The 21,542-nt window shown below is 38.0% G+C and overlaps 1 protein-coding gene across 1 annotated transcript in view; it reads left to right on the top strand.

The window, feature by feature from the left end:
• Window positions 1-21,542, top strand: part of ITFG1 (integrin alpha FG-GAP repeat containing 1) — a 336,928-nt gene that overhangs the window by 22,380 nt on the left and 293,006 nt on the right. The gene's annotated exons all lie outside the window — the stretch shown is intronic.

Below are 21,542 nucleotides of genomic sequence, written 5' to 3'. Positions count from 1 at the left end.
GATACCAGGATCAGGCTCATTCGCAGAATCCGTATCCCACGTCACCAGGGAGACTCATTCATCTAGGGGGCCCTGTGCCACATCAGGGAGAGGGTGATGAATTTATCTGCAGAGTTAGGCTTAGAGAGAGAAGGTCCACTTTGCGCAACAAAAGGGGTTCTCTGGAGAGGACTCCTAGGCATAGTTGTAGGTGGGCTTAGCCTCCCATTTTTACAGCCATGAGTTTCACCCGAGCAAGCCTCAAGATTGAGGGCTTGACTTATAAAGTTCTCAGTTTACATAGCATATGTTATGTCTGCGATAATCCATCCAGATCTCACACTGTCGTCACTTAGTTGTACAATCCTCATTTCTCTCCATTTTAAACAGTTCTCAAGACTCAAAACATCTCACAACTCTTGTCAGCCTCCAATTATTTGTTTCTAGTATTTGTATAATACTAGTATGGTATTCCTGTTAATTATAGTCCCTCATATGCAATATGTAGATTTTTGCCATATATCCCTTCTGTTGTCAACTCTCTTTGCTAGTGTGTCATACATTAGAAGTATATCTGTTCATGTCACTGCTTTCAGATCTTCTGAGTATATACTAAGAAGTGGAATTGCTGGATTGTAGGGTAATTCAATATCTAATAGCTAGTGAAGGTGAACATTTCTTTCCTCTTCGGAAAAATGCCATTTCTCATCTTTTGCCCATTTTACAATTGGGCTGTGTGTACTACTGTTATTGAGTAGTAAGATTTCTTTATATATGCAGGTATCAGTCTCTTATCAGGTACATGGTTTCCAAATATTTTCTCCTATTGAGATGGATGCCTTTTCACCTGTTTGACAAAGTTTTTTGAGGCACAGAGCTTTTGATTTTAAGGGGGTCCCATTTATTTTTTGTTCTGTTGCTTGTGCTTTGGGTGTAAGGTCTAAAGGTGATCTCCTAATACTAGGTCTTGAAGATGTTTCCCTGCATTATCTTCTAGGAGTTTTTTGGTACTGTCTCTTATTTTGACATCTTTGATCCACTTTGAGTTAATTTTTGTATAGGGTATGAGGTAGGAGTTCTCTTTCATTCTTTTGGTTGTGGCTGTCCAGGTCCCCTATCCAATTTTTTGAAGAGACTATTCTGTGCCAGTTCAGTGGATTTGGGGGCATTATAAAAATCAGTAGGCCGTATATCTGGGGGTATATTTCCAAAGTCTCAGTTCAATTCTATTGATCAATATGTCTATCTTTATGCCGGTACCATGCTATTTTCACCACTGTAGCTTTATATTAGTCTTCAGAGTCTGGAAGGGTAAGTACTCCCACTTCATTCTTCTATTTTACAATGTTTTTGGTAATTTGAGGCCCTTTCCCTTTCAAATTTGATAACTAGCTTTTCCATGTCTGCAAAATAGGTTGTTGGATTTTTGATTGGAATCGCAGTGAATCTGCAGAATAGTTTTGGTAGAATTGACGTCTTAACAACGTTTAGTCTTCCTACTCATGAGCACAGAATATTTTTCCATCTATTTAGGTCTTTTTTTATTTCTTTTAGTAAAATTTTGTATTTTTCTGTTTAGAGTTCTTTTACATCCTTGCTTAAGTTTATTCCTGGGTACTTGATTTTTTTAATTCAATTTTATTGAGATATATTCACTTACCATACAGTCATCCAAAGTATACAATTAATTGTTCACAGTACCATCATATAATTGTGCATTCATCACTCCAGTCTATTTTTTGAACATTCTCCTTGTACCAGAAAAAGTGAAAATCAGAATAAAAAATAAAAGTAAAGAAGAACACCCAAAACACCACCCCTCCCACCCTGTTTTTCATTTAGTTTTTTGCCTCATTTTTCTACTCATCCATCCATACACTGGATAAAGGGAATGTGATCCATAAGGATTTCACAATCACACTGTCACCTCTTGTAAGCTACATTGCTGTGCAGTTATCGTCAAGAGTCAGGGCTACTGGGTTGCAGTTTGATAGTTTCAGGTATTTACTTCTAGCTATTCCAGTGCATGAAAACTTAAAAAGGGTTATCTATATAGTACATAAAATGACCATCAGAGTGACCCCTCGACTCCATTTGAAATTTCTCAGCCACTGAAACTTTACTTCGCTTCATATCATATACCCCTTTTGGTCAAGACGATGTTCTCAATCCCATGGCGCTGGGTCCAGATTCATCCCTGGGAGTCAGACCCCGCCTTGCCAGGGAGATTTATACCCCTGGGAGTCAGATCCCACATAGCAGGGAGGGCAGTGAGTTCACCCATTGAGTTGGCTTGGCTAGAGAGAGAGGGCCACATCTGAGCAACAAACAGGTACTCAGGGCGAGACTCTTAAACACAATTATAAGCAGGTTTAGCCTCTCCTTTGCAGTGACAAGCTTCATAAGGGCAAGTCCTGTGATGGAGTGCTTGGCACATGAAACCTCCAGTCCTCAGTGTTTGTGAGAATATCAGCAACAATCCAGGTGAGGAAGCCTAACACCTCTGCGTTTTCCCCCAGCACCTCAGGGAGGCCCTGCATGTGTATTTTAATTCTCTATCCAGATTACTTGGGGAATAGTTGCTATTTTACACTAACCTTTGCAAACCTACCAGGTCTCACTTCCTATTAAAAGTTCCATGTAATTATGGTATTGAACAAACTGTGCGAGTTAAGTTGTTTAGGAAATATAGATCTTATACCAAATAAACCTCTCTTCCCTTGGTCTCAAATGGAATTTGAAGTTTTAAAGCACAGTCAATATTGTCCTTTACCCTTTGACCCGATTAGCCCTACTCCTAACCACATCTGCTTCATTCATATCTCTAGTTGAAGTCTGGATTCTTTTTCAGCTTTTTTGATAGTTGCTACATGTGCTAATATTGACATTCATATCTGCTGAGTTCTAGCTCTAAGTTTCAGGTTTCACGCAGGTACCCAAAGTTCCAAGGATCAATCAGATTATACACAAAGGGATCAACATCTCGGAATCTGGTGATAGCCATTACTATTCAGGAATAGATGTGACTGCTATAAGAGCTTACAATCTAGGGACAGTTACAATAAGCGTTCCTCTGATAAGCTGTGCTCTAGGGTTCAATTCTGAGATTACACATTGTAGTTCGTCCATATTGCTGAGGCACTATAGTGTTTGCCTTTTTTTCTGGTGCAGTTCACTCAGAATACTGTCTACAGTTTCCATTCACATCGTTGCGTGTTTCACAGCTTCACTCCTTTTCGCAGTAGCTCAGTATTTCCTTGTACACAACAGTTCACCATTCTGTTGCTCAGTTGATGTACCCTTAGGCCACCTCCACCCATTGCAAATCATGTATACTCTCTCCATAAACACCAGTGTGCAAATGTCCATTCATGCCCCTGATCTCAGATCCTCCAAGTAAATGCCCCCTAATGAGGTTGCAGGACCTTACAGCACCCACCCACTTAGCTTCTTGTGGAACCACCCCATTGTCCTCAAGAAAGGCTATATCATTCTGCCTCCTAACAGCAAATACGTACATCCCTCTCTCCATGTCTTCTCCAGCACTTTATCCCTGTTTATGTTTTTCCGTACAGTTTTATAGAGCTGTATTCACATACCATAGAATTATCAACATTATACAATCAGTTATTCACGGCATCATCATACAGTTGTGCATTTATCAGTACAATCAGCAGTTGAACATATTGATTACTATGGGAAAAAAAGTTTTTTTTTTTTTTTTAACAAATAATAACGATAATAAAAAGAAAAAGAAAATAGCATACAATACGATATAATAGTAGGGTCAGACATCAACAGCACTGCAAAGAATCCGATGGCCCTCCCTTATATCCCCCTCTCATACTCATTTAGCTTTGGTATATTGCCTTTGTTACATTTAATGGAAGCATGTTACAGTGTTACTGTTGACCATAGAATCCAGTTTGCTTTGATAAAAACTTTTCTCCACTACCATCCCCTTTCCAACACTCTGCATGGTTGACATTCGTTTGTTCTCCCACATGCAAGAACAGTTTTCTATTTCTGCATTTAGTCACAATCATTTACCACTCCAGTTTTGCTGAGTCCCAGTCCTTTATCTTCTTTCTTTACCTCAGGTGTCATACATGCTTCTAGCCCACCTGTTTCAGCTTTACTCATGGGCATCTTTGTTTAATGTAGATACAATATTGTGCTACCAACACACCGTACTATGCTACCTGTTTCTGTGTCTGTAGAGTCAAGACTGCTGAACGTTCTTTAGTCCTTCAGTATCAAATGTCCAATCTCTACCCTCTTTCTGTCTCCTGGTAGCCTGTGTTGTCACCTTTTAACTCTCAAAGTTTGCTCATTAATGGTAGTTCATATTAGTGAGACCATACATTATTTGTCCTTTTGTTTCTGGCTAACTTCGCTCAACATAATGTCTTCAGGGTCCATCCATGTTATTATATGTTCCTTGTCTTTGTTCTGTCTGACATCTGTGTAATATTCCATCATTTGTATGTACCACAGTTTGTTAATCCATTCGTCCATTGATGGACATTTGGGCTGTTTTCATCTCTTGGCTATTGTGAATAATGCTGCGATAAACATCGGTTAACAAATGTCATTCTTCATGTCTTAACTTTCAGTTCCTCTGAGTATATACCTAGTAATAGAATAGCTGGTCATACGGCAAATCTATACTAAGCTTCCTGGGGAACCTCCACACTGTCTTCTAGAGTGGTTGTACCATTCTACATTCCCACCAACAGTGAATAATGTGCCTCTTTCTCCACATCCTCTCCAGCACTTGTAATTTTCTGTTTTTTGGATAATCGCCATTCTGGTAGCTGTGAGATGATATCTCATTGTGGGTTTGATTTGCACTTCTATAATAGCCAGTGAAGTTGAGCATTTTTTCATATGTTTTTGAACCATTTTTATTTCCTCTTCAGAAAAGTGCCTGTCCGTGTCTTTTGCCCAGTTTTTGATTGGGTTGTTTGTCTTTCTGGTGTTGAGTTATAGGATCACTTTATATATTTGGGATATTAAACCCTTATCTGATATGTTGTTTCCAAATATTGTCTCCCACTCTGTAGGCTGTCTTTTTAATTTTCTGACAAAGTCCTTTGATGTACAGAAGTGTTTAATTTTTAGGAGATCACACTTGTCTATTTGTTATTTGGTTGCTCATGTTTTGTTTGTAAGGTCTAGGAAACCACCTCCTATCGTAAGCTCTTTAAGAAATCGCCCTTTATTTTCTTCTAAGAGTCTTATGGTCTTGGCGCTAATGTTTAGGTCTTTGATCCATTTCGAGTTAATTTTTGCATAAGGTATGAGATAGAAGTCCTATTTCATTCTTTTGGAAATGGATATCCAGTTCTCCAAACACCATTTACTGAAGAGGCTTCTCTGTCCCAGTTGCTTTGGCTTAACTCTCTTATCAAAGATCCATTGTCTGTAGATACTAGAGTCTACTTCTGAACACTCAGTTCGATTCCATTTGTCGGTATATCTATCCTGATGCCAGTACCATGCTGGTTTGAGCACTCTAGCTTTGTAATATGCTTCAAAGTCAGGTGGTGTAAGACCGCCCACTTTATTCCACTTTCTCAAGAGACTTTTGGCTATTCGGCGCACCTCTTTTGCTGTATGTGTCCTCAGTTCACTGACTTAATTTTTGAATTGATTTAGGAGATTTGTTTGAACATATTTAATTAGTTCTTCCTTCAGTTTATTGAATTGATTTAGCATTAGTTGCCTCAACTCCTGTTATCTCAGTTGATCTATTAGTTTGTTTTTTTGGCTAGTCCATATTTTCATTTTTCCTAGTATGGCTTGTTATCTTGAGCTGTCCAGGCATCTGAATTTCTTGATCAGCTTATTCTGGAGCTTGTTTTCAGTCTTTTACCTAGGGTTTTCTTGTTGATTGGCTTTGTTCTCTAACCTTTGGTGTTCAGTTCAGCTTATTCTAGGCCTCTAACTTCGTTTTTATTTGATTGGAATTTTTCATGTCTATTTTTTCTGTTTCTTGCCCTGCCTCTGTAGCCTTTTTCTATGAGGGACTCCTCAGATATGGTCAACCCCAGTCTTGTTTTCCCAGTCCAGAGAGTCCCAGGTCTCAGGAGGGGGATATGGAGTTTCCTTGAGAATGATACCCTCCTGTGAGGCCTTTGGACTCTGTGCTTTTCCCATGCTGTCCAGCAGGTGTTGCTTGCCAGCCCGCTGCTCCCCCACCAGTATGAGGAGTTATGGAGCCTTTAGTTCTCCCAGTGACACTGACCCTGTCGGGGGTGTGGCTGACTGGAGCTGGGCCACGCCCCACTTTTCTTGGGGAAGTTATGGTCTTTAGCTAATTTTCTCCTCCACTTGACTTATTGCTTTGTCTCTCAGAGCTGTCTTAGCTCTGCTCTTTCCTGGGTCCAAATTGCAAGTCTTGGGTCTTTCTGTAATGGGCTACTTAGAATAGTTATCTTAAAAAAAAAGCAAGAAAAAAAAGAAGAGTAGAGCCCAGTATAGACTATTTAAGGAAAAGCCTTTTAATTCCGTCCTTGCAGTTTTGATGGCCATTGAAATGCAAAAACACAAGGAGTTGGAGAGCAATTGAGAAACAATCAAGAAACCAGAAAAACCTGCTTTTCAGAGAAGGGCCCTGGTCCCCTGGGTTTGCATATGTGCCTGATTCTGTTTAAGCCCAGCCCTTCTCCTTATTAAGTTCACCCTCTACTGCAAAAGTCTCTGTTTTTGTCTTTGTTTTTTGTTTTTTGTTTTTGCTGTTTTTGCTAGCCCTGTCTCCTCTCCACCAGGCCGACTGCTCCCAGATTCACTGGTGTCTAGTCTCAGTTTATCTCTGGTTGTAGTTTTTGTTCAGCAGTCTGAGTTTGTTAATCAGTTCCTCAACTGCAGTTCTCCCTCCTGGTTCCCAGCACAGACGGCCCCTCCTCCCTCAGGATTGTGCCTGTCGTGGAGGGGCATGGGCCCCCTGGCCACAAGAACTTACAAGTTTCGCTGATCTCACCTGCTTCACGCCCTCGTGAGTGTTGTATGCTGTGTGTGTCCAAACTCAGATTCCTTTGCGGTGTCTGTTCCATACAGTTCCTGGCTATCTACCAGCTGCCCTAGAGGAGTAAGTAAAATCCGCACCTCACCGCTCAGCCGTCTTGTCCTGCCTCTGGTACTTGATTTTTTAGTTGCTATTGTGTTTCAAATTTTTCTTCATTGCCACTTCAGTTAGATCATTACTAGTGTATAGGAACGTTACTGATTTAAGTGCATTAATCTTGTATCCCACTACTCTGCTGAATTTATTTATTAGCTCAAGTAGCTTTGTGATCGAATTCTCAGGATTTTCCAAATATAAGATCATATCATCTTCAAATAATGACTGTTTTACATCTTCCTTTACAATTTGGATACCTTTTATATCTTTGTCTTGGCGAATTGCTCTGGCTAGAACTTCTAGCATGATGTTGAATGATAGAGGTGATAGTGGTCATCCTAGTGTCATTCCCAATCTTAGGGGAAAAGGTTTCATCCTCTCACTGTTGAGTACTGTACTGGCTGTGGGTTTTTCATATATGCCCTTTATCATATTGAGAAAGTTTCCTCACTTCCTAACTTTTGAAGTGTTTTTATCAAAAAGGGTTGAATTTTTGTCAAATGCTTTTTTAGTGTCTATCAAGATGACATTTGATTTTTCCTTTTTGATTTGTTAGTGTGTTGAATTATGTAATTACATTAATTGATTTTCTTATGTTGAACCACTTTTGCATGCCAGGAATGAACCCCACTTGGTTGTGGTATATAATTCTTTTAATGTGCCATTGGATTTGATTTGCAGGTATTTTGCCTAGGATTTTTGCATCTATATTTATTAGGGAGATTGGCCTATAGTTTTCCTTTTTTGTAGTATCTTTATCTGGTTTTCGTATCAGAGTGATATTAGCTTTATAAAATGTATTAGGTAGTGTTCCTTTTTCTTCAATTTCTTGAAAGAATTTGAACAAGAATGGTGTTAATTGTTTTTTGAAAGTTTGGTTAAATTCCCCTATGACACCATCTGGCCCTGGGCTTTTATTTGTAGGTAGGTTTTTGATGCCTGAGTAGATCTCTTTGCTTGTGATTGGTTTGTTGAGGTCTTCTGTTTCTTCTTGGGTCTGTCTAGGTTGTTTATGTGTTTCCAGGAAATTGTCCATTTCCTCTATATTGTCTAGTTTGTTGGCATACAGTTGTTCATAGTATCTTCTTATGATTTTCGTTTTATTTCTTCGGTATCTGTAGTAATTAACCCCTTCTCATTTCTGTTTATTTGTGTCTTGTTTCTTTTTGACTTTGCCTGTCTAGCTAAGGTTCTATCATTCTTGTTGATATTTTCAAAGCACCAGCTTTTGGTTTTATTTATTCTACTTTTTTTTTTTTTTTTTTTTATCTCCAGCTCATTTATTTCTGCTTTAATCTTGGTTATTTCTTTTTGTCTCCTTGCTTTAAGTTAGTTTGCTAATCATTCTCTAGCTTCTTCAGTTGTTCATTTAGGTCTTTGGTTTTAGCTTTTGCTTTTTGAGATATGCATTTAGAGCTATACATTTCCCTCTGAGCCCTGCTTTTGCTGCGTCCCACAGCTTTTGATTTGTTGTTTCCATTTTCATTCGTCTCTAGATAATTGCCAATTTGTCTTGCGTTTTCTTCTTTGACCCACTAGTTGTTTAGTAATGTGTTGTTTATCCTCCATCTATTTATGACAGATATGGTTTTTTGGTGGTTGTTGATTTCCAGTTGCATTCCATTGTGGTCAGAGAGTGTACTTTGAATAATTTCAGTCTTTTAAAATTTATTTATTATACTTGTTTTTTACCCCAGCATATGATCTATCCTGGAGAATGTTCCATGGGCACTAGAGATGAGTGTGTATCCTGGTACTTTCAGATGTAGTGATCTATATATGTCTGTTAAGTCTAATTCATTTATCATATTGTTTAGGTTCTCAGTTTCCTTATTGGTCCTCTGTTTAGTTGTTCTATCTGTAGAAGAGAGTGGTATATAGAAGTATCCCACTATTATTGTAGACATGTCTATGCTCCCTTCAGTTTAGCCAATGCTTTTCTCATATGTTTTGGAGCTCTTTTATTGGGTGCATAAATATTTATGATTGTTATTTCTTCTTGATGAATTATCCATTTTATTAATATAATGTCCTTCTTTGTCTCTTAGGACATCTTTACATTTAAAGTTTATTTTGTCCAATGGTAGTATAGCTACCCCAGCTTTCTTTTGGTTGCAGTGTGCGTGGAATATTTTTTCCATTCTTTCACTTTCAGTCTCTTTGTGTTATGGGGTCTAAGATGACTCTCTTATAAACAGCCTGTTGACGGTTCATTCTTTTTAATTGATTTTACCAGTCTGTATGTTTTAATTGGAGAAGTTAATTCATTCACATTCAAAGTTATTGTGTTGGGAGTTCCTGAACCAGCCATCTTATCCTTTGGTTTTTAATTGTTAGATCTATTTTCCCCCTCTTTTTTTCCTTTAAATTACCTCACTAATATGCTTATCTTGTGCTCTTCTCCAGACCTCTCTTTTCTTTCTTTTTGTCTCAGCTGGTAGAGCTCCCTTTACTATTTCTTCCAGGGCAGGTCTTTTGTTAACAGATTCTCTCAGTATTTGTTTGGCTGTGAAAATTTTAAACTCTCCCTCAGTTTTGAAGGAGAGCTTTACTGGATAAAGTATTCTTGGCTGGCAATTTTTTCTTTTACAGTCTTAAATACATCATACCACTGCCTTCTCACCTCCATGGTGCCTGCTGTGTAGTCAGTACTTATTCTTATGTTGTTTCCCTTGAATTTGGTGAATCACTTCTCTCTTGCTGCTTTAAAAAGTTTCTCCTTCTCTTTAGCATTCGACAATCTAATCAGTTTGTCTTGGAGTAGTTTTATTTGGATTTATTCTATTTGGAGTTTGTTGGGTATCTTTGATTTACATATTTATGTCATTTAGAAGGTTTGGGAAGTTTTCCTTAACTATGTCTTGACATGTTCTTCTTATCCCTTTACCCTTTTCTTCTTCTGGGAAACCAGTGATTCTTATTTTTGTTTCCTTCATGTTGTCGATCATTTCTCTGAGATGCATTTCAAATTTTTCTATTTATTTTCCCATTTGTTCTTTTGTGTGCTCTCATTCAATTATTCTGTCCTCAAGTTCATTTATCCTTTTTTCTGCCTTTTCAAATCTGCTATTATGTGTCTCTAGTATATTTTTAATTTGATTCACAGTGTCTTTTATATCCATAAGGGCTGCTCTTTTTTTATTTACTCTTTCAAATTCTTCTTTATGCTCTTGTAGAATTTTCTTGATTACCGGTATGTCTTTACGTATCTCATTGAATTAGTTTTGAGGATTTGTTTGTCCTTCTTTAATTAGTTGCTCCGAATTTTGTGTCTCTTCTGACTTTTTGATTTATTTGGTTTGTTCATATGTTCTAGACTCTTCAGGTGCTTTGTTATTTTCTGTTGGCTTCAGGGCATTTGCTTGTCTTGAAAGGCTTATTTTGGTGAATGCAGGATAATTTGAGTATTTATATACAATTTGGTAAAGCTGTAGCTTCCTAGAGTGTATTTTCCCAGTCCTATCAGCATGTTGTGCTGTGGAGGTACAGCTTGCTGCAGTGCAGTTTCCCTAATCTACCAGTAGGTGGCACTCTCAATTGGGGCTTCCCTGGAACTTCTCCTGTGGGGTGGGAAGAGTCTAAACCTGTTCGGGAACCAGTCAGTGCACTGGATCTCCGTGTGCACTGGGGACTGCTTGTCCTTGGGCTTCGACATGCGCCTTGAGCAGGTGGGTGGGGAATCCACTCAGGGGCACCCCACAGATTGAATGTTGGCCCTGCCTGCCCACTCCATCCAACCTCAAGTCTCTGGGGTTTGGGAGGGGCTCCTGATAGTTGGTATGGTGCCCTCCCTCCCTGCTTCTCACCACTGCACCCCCCACGGACTTCTATTAGGGGAGAGCGGAGGCTGCCCACTGGGTTCCCTCACAGGAGCTCCCTGCTGCCTAGTTGTGGAAGATCAGCTCCCCAGTTGACCGCCAGTGTAGTTGCATGAACGTGCAGAGCCGCTGCTCACTCCCTTGCCCAGCGACAGACAGTCTTGTTACTGGTGGACTGGGTGTGGAAGGGGTGGCCCGGATGGGGAACATACTTACCCCATCCCTCAAGCTGCTGTCCTTTCAGTTTTTGTCAGTGTCCCTCCATGTATTGCAGCTGACCCTCTATGACTGGTCACACCCTGAAACCCTGGTCCCTGGCATCCTCAGGCCCCTTTCTAGTTGCTTTCCAGTTCTATTTTTTTAATGGATGATGGTGGATAATTTCATATGGTGTTTGTATTCCACTGAATACATTTTTAAAAGTAATGATTTTACTTTAAAATGTCAATAATTCTAATAGATTGGAAGATTGCCTACTTTGTAACTCTTTAAGCTGATGGAAGCATTTAGATTGTTTTCATAGAAATGTACTTAAAATTGTTGGGGGGGTAGTTATATAATCTTTCAAAATTCTTTTAAAGGATATCTAAACAAAAATATTGGAAGACCACTGCACAAAAGAACTAGGCAGCTTGGAGATGCAGACTCCTCTTGTCAGACCAATCTTCTTGTAACTGCTTTTACCTAGGTATCTTAAATAATGATAATTCAGCATAAGCTGATCCTTGAAAAAATGGGTAGATTAGCATTCATTTCAAAGACAAGTTACCACATGCGGCCCAAAGCTACAACTGACTTTTATTAAATTTAAATTTATCCTTCCATATATGCTGTCCTTTTTTATTATGGGTGATGATGCCCACAAATTAGAACACAATGATATAATTGTTTCTTGGGGGGTCAAAAGCTAAAATTTGGAATTTTCTGTGGAGGTCAAGAAAGTTCAGTGAAGTCTCTCAGCGTGGCTTAGAACTGCACACTTTGTCATGTCTGCTCTTTTCTTCCTTTGTAATCAGAAGGAAGAAGGTGATCCTAACCTTCAAATGGAGTTGGACACATATACAAGATTATGGTTTATATAAATATAGTTACTTATTGCAAAAAACCCATGATGTGTCCAAAGATTGACTTTAAAGGTACAATAAGATACATGAATTTTATTTTCAACTATAAATTTTTAAATGAATTAATTCTGATCGACAGCTATATATGCAATACATAAAATCTAGTAGGTCCAACCTGAGATACTCCATATTAAGCCCCATGTCAGCAAAACCAAAATTTAAGTTTCTATTCCCTGTAAATGCCAGGCTTACCCAGAAAACAGAAATTAAATCAGCTAGTCAGAGATCACCAACTCCCTATTCTGAAGCCAGCTAACTTCCTCATTCCTAGGCAACCACCTCACTTTCATTAACCAATGAAAATTTCCTCCCAATGTACTATGTTCTTTCTATAAAAGCCTGTGGCTCTTTTCAACAAAATTCCTGTCTCTCTTGGCAATTGGACTCGCCCCATTTCATGAATTAAATCAGTAAAACTCTGATATCTAATCAAATTTTGCTCACTTTTTTCTTTTTTTAATTCATTTTGGTACAAGGATGGGATCCAAAGGAAATTGCTTTGGAGACAGGCATGGCACCCCACTGGGAACTATTGTGTTCACTGTCCTTGTCTCTTCAGTCATCAGTGAGTTCTTCTGGGGTCTGAGATTCACCCTTTTTGTGTTTGAGCTCTCTGATCTCACTGAGTTCCTGTCCAGGGGTTAAGAGGCCGATTATCTTCAGCAGTAATATGGCTTATGAGACCTGAGTCCTTACTCTTTGGTTTTTGTTCACAACATTTCTGCTCTGAGGTCAGCAGGATTTTTGCTGCTGGTTTGCTATGGGAGCCTCAAATTCTAGGAGCACTCTGCCAGCTGGCAGCCCAGCATCTTTTACTCAAATTTAAGAATTATGGGGCTCAGAGTTGCACCTACTTAAGTAAATAGCAGAACATCACTCAAGATAACTTACAATTACAATGGCCCTTATGGGGAATTTTTTAGCTGAATAAGATTACTCATCTTAGAACTGCTCTTGATAAAGCAGACTCCTAAATAAGGCGGAATGGATGTAATACCTATTTCAATTGGTATGCCAAGTCTTCTAAAAAACTTCAAGACTCTATACTAGCTTCCTTAAAATACTCCTTAAAAAAAGTAAAAGAGAAATTAAAGGGTCAAACCCTTAGTGCCAGTGAGAATTTGGCTTGTTCCTCCCTTACCCCAGCTGCTCTTTCTCTTTGTCCACCTTTGCCTGAATATCCCCTCTGCATTAACACAGTTTCCCTACTGTCCTGATGAAGAAGTTTAACAGTTGTCGTTTAAAGTTAGACCTCCTGAGGTTACAGAGAACCACCACACATAACACTCTCTCCAGTGTCAAAGTCTCAATTATAAGCTATAATCAAGGAATTTCCCAAGCCACACGAAGAGCCTCAAAAATTCTATGAGGAATTTTAAATACTTATAGGAACTTATGACCCCAGGCTGCCTGATTTTTTCAATCAGGCATGTTAGTTGGCCAGGGGAAGTTCAGAAACAGATGTGCAAGGCAGACTGGTTGTAGCTTGGGGAAGATGTTCAAAACCCCCAAGTTTTCATGGCATCTTTTGCTGATTTACTAAAACCTTTCCTAAAATTTTTTTGGAATGCACTCATTGGGCAGTCATTCAAACCTATAAACAAAAAAGAGATGAATCTGTGGTAGATTTTAAAACTTTATTAGAAACCGTTTTTCTCAGACACTCAGGATTAAAGAACTAACTGCTGATACCCAGCCTACATTGGTGGCTCTATTTGTAAATGACCTATTACCCAATATAGAGGGACTTATAAAAAGACAAATAATACGAAGAATAGATTGGTAGGCAGTGAATCTGTCTAAACTTATAATTATGGCCAAACAGTTTGAAAGAACCTTAGAAACAGATTTAAAAAAAAAACCTGCTAAACTTATGTCCTTACAATTAAAACAAATATAAGGATCCAGACCTAGACTGAGTAATTGAGGATTTCAAACCAACTCCAGAAATCAAACACCCAAACCAATTCCAGAAATCAGATGCTCAAACAATGGCTTAGAAATCAACCCAGCCATCGGAAGAGTGATTGCCCTCAGAAAAATGGGGGAAAAGAAAAAGAAAAAATATTCTACCAAGGCATACAGAAAACCCTGCTCAGTATTGATGGGGCTCTGGGGATCTGAGTGGCGTTTTCCCCATAATCCCTTTAAATGCACAAAGTTTAACTGAATTAAAAATAAATGGGGAAACAGGTAAGGTTCTTATAGGAACTGGGACCACATTTACAACTCTGAACCCCACACTGTTAAAGCTACAAGTCCCTTGAAGTCAAAAGCAAATTGCAGTAGTGGGGATTAGCAATGAAGCCCAAATGGGAGTATTTATCCAAATGTTTTCAGGCCCTTTTACTGAAAAACATTCCTTTTTGCTTTGCAACTCTGCCCCATAAATCTTGCAAGAAGACACCTGCTATCAAAAATGAGAGGCGTAATTCGCCTCTTCCTGGAGGGAGAACTCTCTTTAGATCCTGAAGATAGTGAGGCAGACCTTATATGCTCTTTGCAAAACTTGATTCAATGTTGAGGATAAGGAAATTGATCACAACTCCTCTACCTGTGTGCTATACTGGAATCTCTATGGGCTATATCCCGTACTGACGTAGGAAGAATCCAAATTGCCCAGCCTTTAAAAATACAGATAGAGACATCTAAACTCTTCCTAAAACTTCCTCAGTATCCACTCTAACTGGAGGACATTGCTGACCTTTCCCGAATAGTTAGACTTAGTATCTCAAGGACTAATTATTCTCTGCACCAGTCCTTGTAACACTCCTGTCTTACTTGTAAAGAAACCAAATGGTCACAAATAGTAGTTTGTTCAAGATTTAATGCCCATTAAAAAATTAGTCATCCCTTGCTTTCCTATAGTTTCAAACCCAAGTACCCTGTTTTCCCGAGTTCCTCCTGATTCTAAATGGTTTGCAGTTATAGGTGTGTATTCTGCTTTCTTCAGCATTCCAGTAGATCCAGATAGTCAATATCTATTTGCGTTCATGTAGAATCATCAGCAATACACTTGGAGAGTTATACCTCCAGGCTTTATAGAGGCACCTTCTTATTTCTCTCAAGTGTTATGTGACGACCTGAGCACCCACAGTTCTTTAATGTCTCCACTTTCTTACAATATGTAGGTGATTTATTTGCTCTGCACCTCTATTAAAAAGATCTCCTTAAGAAATTCTGTCTGTTTACTCCAGCAGCTAGCTCAAAAGGGACAGCAGGTTTCTAAGAAAATACTGCCGTTTACTCCACTACCTGGGTCATGATTTAAATGCTGAAGGCATTGACCTGTCACCCAAAACAATAAAAATGATCCTAACAAAAGACAATTAATGGTATTCTTTTTGCTGGCTTGTTATTGCCAACTCTAGGTTCCAATTTTTTTTTTTTTTTTTTAATTGACATCTCCTCTTTATGAATTAACTAAAGCCAATATACCTGAACCTTTACCTTGGGATGGCTCTCATGAGCAGGCCTTTAAACAACTTAAGATGGCCTTACTAGCCTTGGGGCTACCAAATTATTCTAAGCCATTTATTCTGTTCTTTTATGAAAGAAATGGACATGCTCTTGGCTTACTAACACAAGAACATGGGGAAAAGTAAAACCTGCTGTCTATTATAGCGTACAATTAGATACTGTGGTTCAAGCATATCCTGCTTTTTTAAAAGCAATAGCCACAGCTGCAAAGATAGTTCAATCATCTGCAGAAATAACACTGGGAAATGATGTATATTTACAAAAGCCTCATGCTGTTGAAGGCCTCTAAAATTCTGAATTTCCTCAGCATCTATCTTCCAGCCCATTGACTTCCTGTGAAATCCTTTTATTATTCTTGCCTTCTAACTTAATTCTAAAAAGATGCAATACTCTTTTCCCTGCCCCCCAATTGCCTTCACTATAGGAAGAAGATCCTCATAGCTATGAGCTGATTACCTCTCAGTTTATAACTCCTCATCCTGACTTATAAGAAATACAATTTCATAACCTTGACTTTGTTTTCTTTGTTGGTGACTCCTAAATCCAAGAAATTCATGGAAAATTTTAAGCTGGATATGCCATCACAACCCAAATTCGAAATAACTTAACCTCAGACTACCTCTGCGCAACAAGAGTAACTGTGCACCCTTATTAGAGATTATGTACTGTCGTCTAAAAAAACAGTTAACATTTTACTCACAGCCAGAACACATCAGAGTTGTTCATGATTTTAGAATCCTATGGAAACAGGGGTTTCTTTACTTCAATAAATACCTTATAAAGAATGGGCAGCTAGTCAGTGACTTATTAACTGCCATCTTACTTCGTCAATCTTTCGTTATTAAAATCACAGCTCATACCAGTAACACAGAATACCAAGGAAATAGTTTAGCAGATTTCCATGAAAAGACTACTGCAACTGAAACACCTGCAGGTGTAATTCACTCAATTTTCTCTCTTAGACATGTTAATCCCTAATTGTAATCAAATATGCTCAAAGCATCTAAGGGTAAATCAAAAAAAGGCCCCTATGGCTGAACAACAAATTTGGCTGCATGAAGGGTGTATTTTTAATTCCAAGAGAGTTTTTTGGGAAAGGAAGGATGGTTAGTGGGTACTCCCAGAATCTGTAAAGGAACGAGTCCTTAAAACTTTCACTCTCTCACCACAGTACCAACAAAATGGCTCAAATAATAAATATTGATGGGGAAGGTTTTATAAGTGCTACCTGCATTTACAATAAATGCATAATTTGTCAACAGCACAGCCTTGGAAAACCCATCCCAGTTCCTAGAGGTTATACACCACCACCTCTGGCGCCTCTGAGCATTTACATCTACAATTCATTTAACTGCCACCCAGCATGAACTTTATGTCCTATGTCAGTTTATTCTCAGGACGGACAGAGGTTTTTCCTTGTCATAAGGCAGATGCTATAATAATCGCTAAAAAAACTTTTAGAAAATGTATTCCCTGCTTGGGGAATGCCTTCAGTTATTTCTAGTGACGGATAGACTCATTTTATTGGGCAGGTCATTAAAACTCTTAAGATTCTACAAACAATTGGCATTATTGTCACTACCACCCTCAATTCTCAGGAAATGTGGAGAGAAGCAATGGCATCTTAAACTGTCTAAATTAACTGAGCAAACTGGGTAACCTTGACCTAAAGTTCTCCCACTGGCCCTTATGGACATTCAAAGCACACTTTTTGGGAAACAAAAACTATCTCCCTATGAAATTATCACTGAAGGGCCAATGTCAGTTGGCCTCCATTTTAACATTGATCCTCTGCTTCCCCAACAGGATATCTCAATATTATAAATCTAATGACATAAGCCAAAAGTTATGTCCAACAGATGAGGGACACATTTCCAGATCTAAGTCTTCCTCAAACTCCTCACACCCTAACTTGCAGCAATTAGGTACACTGGAAGCCACATCAATGCAAAACAGCTCTTGAACCCTGCTGGAAGGGTCCTTACCAGGTACTCTTAACTTCTGACACTTAAGTTAAACTAGAAGGGATTGAACCTTGGGTTCACATCTCACAACATAAAAGGGTTCTACCTTCTAACAATTGAACCTATGACCAAACCAAACACCTAAAATTAAAATTTACTAGAACAAGAAGTAGATGGCTTCATGAGTTTTTACCGCAAAAAATGTCTTCTTGTCTTCTTGTTTAACTCTTCCTTTTTGCCGTAGCTTAGAAAGAAAATGCTATCATTCATTTTTTCCAGGCCTTTGCAAAAAGGCGGAATCTAACTGTTGGATCTGTCTTCACAAATCGCAATCATGATGCCGGAGACCTAGTTGTTTTACCCATGAGTAATCACTCTCAGGTCCCAAATGCCACCTTTAAAAATATTTCTCATGCTCAATTTCTCACCTCTTTATCAGGATTGCTACTATGAGAGCTGATTTCCCCTGCCTCATGTTTGTACAAACATCAGCCTTTATTTATTCCCTGTGACAAAGATAAAAGTACAGCCATTAGTTGTGAATCATTCCTCCACACACCCCTGGGCAGCCTGGCAAGATACAACTACTACCAATGGTAAATAACTCACCCATATATCCAGAGGCATTCCCGAGATGACCACTGTATCTCTAGGGGTGGGCTGCACCCTTCCAGTGTTTGTTTTAATTTTTGGAAGAAAGGAAACCTTTACCATTTGGGCCACTTCCAGCATAGATTGTTGGACAGTGCACCCTTGGACGCCTTCTTATTCCCTTAGAAATTCACAGCAAATCCGAAGTTTCATATTGAACTACCCCACTTTCTTTACATTCCTGAGCAAAACACTAATTCTGATGCCGAATGACCATCTTTCACTAGATGCTTATTGCCTTGGTTAGGAATTAACCCCAAAGAAAATATGATTAGAAATATTTATTAACAGTAGGAGAAATTGCTGATTCACTGCAAACTCTGGTTTCCAATTTTTTTTTAATTGACATCTCCTCTTTATATTTTTATGTTGCTGTGCAACAAAAATCTTTAGACTCTTTAGCTAGTTGTTTTGGATAATAGAATTGTGCTTGACTATTTGCTGCATGAGCAAGGAGGAGTTTGTGCTGTTATCAATACTTGGGTAAACACTTCTGTAACAGTTGAAACACAGATACATGAAATAGTCAAGCCACATGGCTTAAACAAGTAAGAACTTCTTCACGGTTGTTTTTGATCTCTTTGATTTCAGTTAGTTTGGGTCCTGGGATCGTTGGCTCAAAGCATACTGTAAACATTGGTCATTTTATTACTCATAGTAATCATAATAGTCTCCTTGGTGTACTGTATCTTCTCAAAAATTTTAAATGGTTGCACCCAGCCATCTCACCAGAGGTGTCTGTCCACCTAGAATGACAGAAGCACAAAGAGAACAAAAATAACCACCCCCTCGACATCTGTAACCTAATCACCTACAAGAGCTATCCAGAGCCAGCAGATGGTAACTGAGAGTGACATTAATGCTTTCAATTTTTATCTCAGCCCTGGGCTTAGCTGAGGGCCAGATCAGAAGAAGAGAATTGATTAATAAAATCTAGTAGGCCCAATCAGAGGTACCTGTGCTAAATCCCATGTCAGCAAAACCAAAATCTAAGTATCTTTTTCCTGTAAATGCCTAGCTAGCCCAGAAAACAGAATTTAAATCAGCCAATTAGCTATTGCCAATAACCTATTCTTATGCCAGTTTCTTCATTGCTAAACAATCGCGTGCACTAACCATATTAGGAAATGTAGTCTGCATTAACCAATAAAAATTTCCTTCCAGTGTTCTCCTATGTTCTGTCTTTTAAAGCCTATTGCTCTTTTTGTTGGAGAAAATTCATTCTCTACCTTGTAGCGATTAGAATCTCCCCAATTCATGAATTGATTCAATAAAACTCTCTGAAAGCTAATCAGATTTTGCTCAAGTTTTTATTTTAACATATATATATATATTCATAATCAGTATTCAACCATCTTAAAAAGTACTGCAAAAATAAACATCAGCTATTCCTTTCCCCCAGCTCTCCACCTTGGTAAAGAGCAGAATGTTAAATAGACACTGTGTGGAAATCAAAATACAAGGATCATCTGCTTTTTGAAAGATGTTAACGTAAAATAGAAGAGCATAGCTGACAAAGTATAAAATCTGAAATGCTGTGAAGTGCTTGAACATTGATTTGAAATGTTCAAGAAAACAAGTTTACAGTTAATACTTTGTTAAAAGTTAAAAACTGAAATGTCTAACATGGCCAAGAAGGATAGCAGAGTGAGTGAAGCAGTTTAGGAAGGTTATGACGTCAGTTGCCTTTATGCTCTACCTCTGCCTGGAATGGACCAGTTAAGTGCCAGACTTCTGATATTTTACAAGAATCTGGAAATATAAATTTTTATGTGAAATCTGATTTTATTCTTTTATGTCTTGGCAGTGAATTCAAGACTTAAAAAAAAGATATGGGTCAAATAAAACATGTTTTTATTGAATTTGGTCCATAATAGGCCACTTTATGAATTTCATTTTGTCAGTATTCCTTTTGGCGTATACCTATATATATATGTACATATTCGTATACATGTGCTTAAAGCTCCTTGAATGAAATGTCACAAGTTAGTTGAGGTTTCCCAAAAGTCTAGCTAAGAATTATTTCAAAGTGAACCTGTTAAAAGTTCTGCGGGGAATGAGATCAATAACTGCTCAGGTGGTAATTAAAGACAGAGCCACATGAACCTCATTAAGCTCAACTCTGTAAAACCCTATTATTTAATTCATTTTTGGCCCACAATTACAAATTTATTAGGAACATTAGGAAAATCTTCTGAAATAACTGCATTAAACTTGTCGTAGAATGTCCTAAGTCTGATTATTTTCCTAATAATTAAAAATACTTTAATGATTGTAATTTACAGAACTGATGAATAAATGGTCTATCTTAAAAAGAAATGAAGCAACCATTATTAAACTGGACTTAATTGAAATTATTTTAAAGATTTCTAACCTTATTTAGTATGAAAGAAGAATAAACAATCTAGTTGCTTGCCGTGAATTACCTTATATTAAATGCTAAATACAACTTCTCAATTGATTTTAATATTTTCCTATTACCATGGCTTTCCATTTCAGGGATTTAGTTGAAATAATAAAATTAGGTTTTATGAATTCTGCTTGTTTTTTGTTTTTTTTTTAAAGAATGAGTTTTTTTTTTAAGAATGAGTTTCATCGTGTGCTAAAAATAGAACCCAAATGTTCATCAACAGAAGAATGGGAAAACAAAATGTGGTATTTATACACAATTGAATTTTTATTCAGCCATAAAAAGGAGTGAAGTTCTGATCCATGCTACAGCATGGATAATCCTTAAAAACATTATGCTAAGTGAAATAAGCCAGACAGTAAAGGGCAAATATTGTGTGATTTCACTTATATGAAAAAATCTAGAATAAGCAAACTCATGGGGACAGAAAGTAAATTACAGGTTACCACATGCCGAGTGAACGGGGGCATGTGGGAAGTTGTTGCTTAATGGATACAGAGTTTCTGTTTGGGGTGGTGAAGAATTTTAGTAATGGGCGGTGATGACAACAGCACATCACTGTAAATGTAGTTAAAGCCTCTAAATTGTACACTCAAAAATGGCTATTTTAACCATTCCAAGTTAGACATATGTTACCACAGTACAATTTTTTTTTATGGATAAATGACTACAATAGACATTTATCCAAAAAAGATATACGGCTGGCAAGCAAGCACATGAAAAAATGCTCAGCATCATTAATCATTAGGGAAATACAAATCGAAACCACAGTGAGGTATCACTTCATACCCACTAAGTAGACAATAATTAAAAAGCAGAAAATAGCGTGTATTGGTGAGGACATAGAGAAATCGGAACCTTTGTAACATTGCTGCTGTGAATGTAAAATGATGCCATTACTGTGAAAAATAGTTTGGTAATTTCTAAGTAATGCTGAACATAGAGTTAAATGACCCAGCATTTCCACTCCTAGCTTTATACCCAAGAGAA

The sequence above is a fragment of the Choloepus didactylus genome, chromosome 22 (genome assembly GCF_015220235.1).
Source record: "Choloepus didactylus isolate mChoDid1 chromosome 22, mChoDid1.pri, whole genome shotgun sequence".
Taxonomy (NCBI): Eukaryota; Metazoa; Chordata; class Mammalia; order Pilosa; family Megalonychidae; genus Choloepus; species Choloepus didactylus.
Note: the sequence above shows the minus strand (reverse complement) of the source record. Positions and strands in the feature narration are given on the sequence as shown.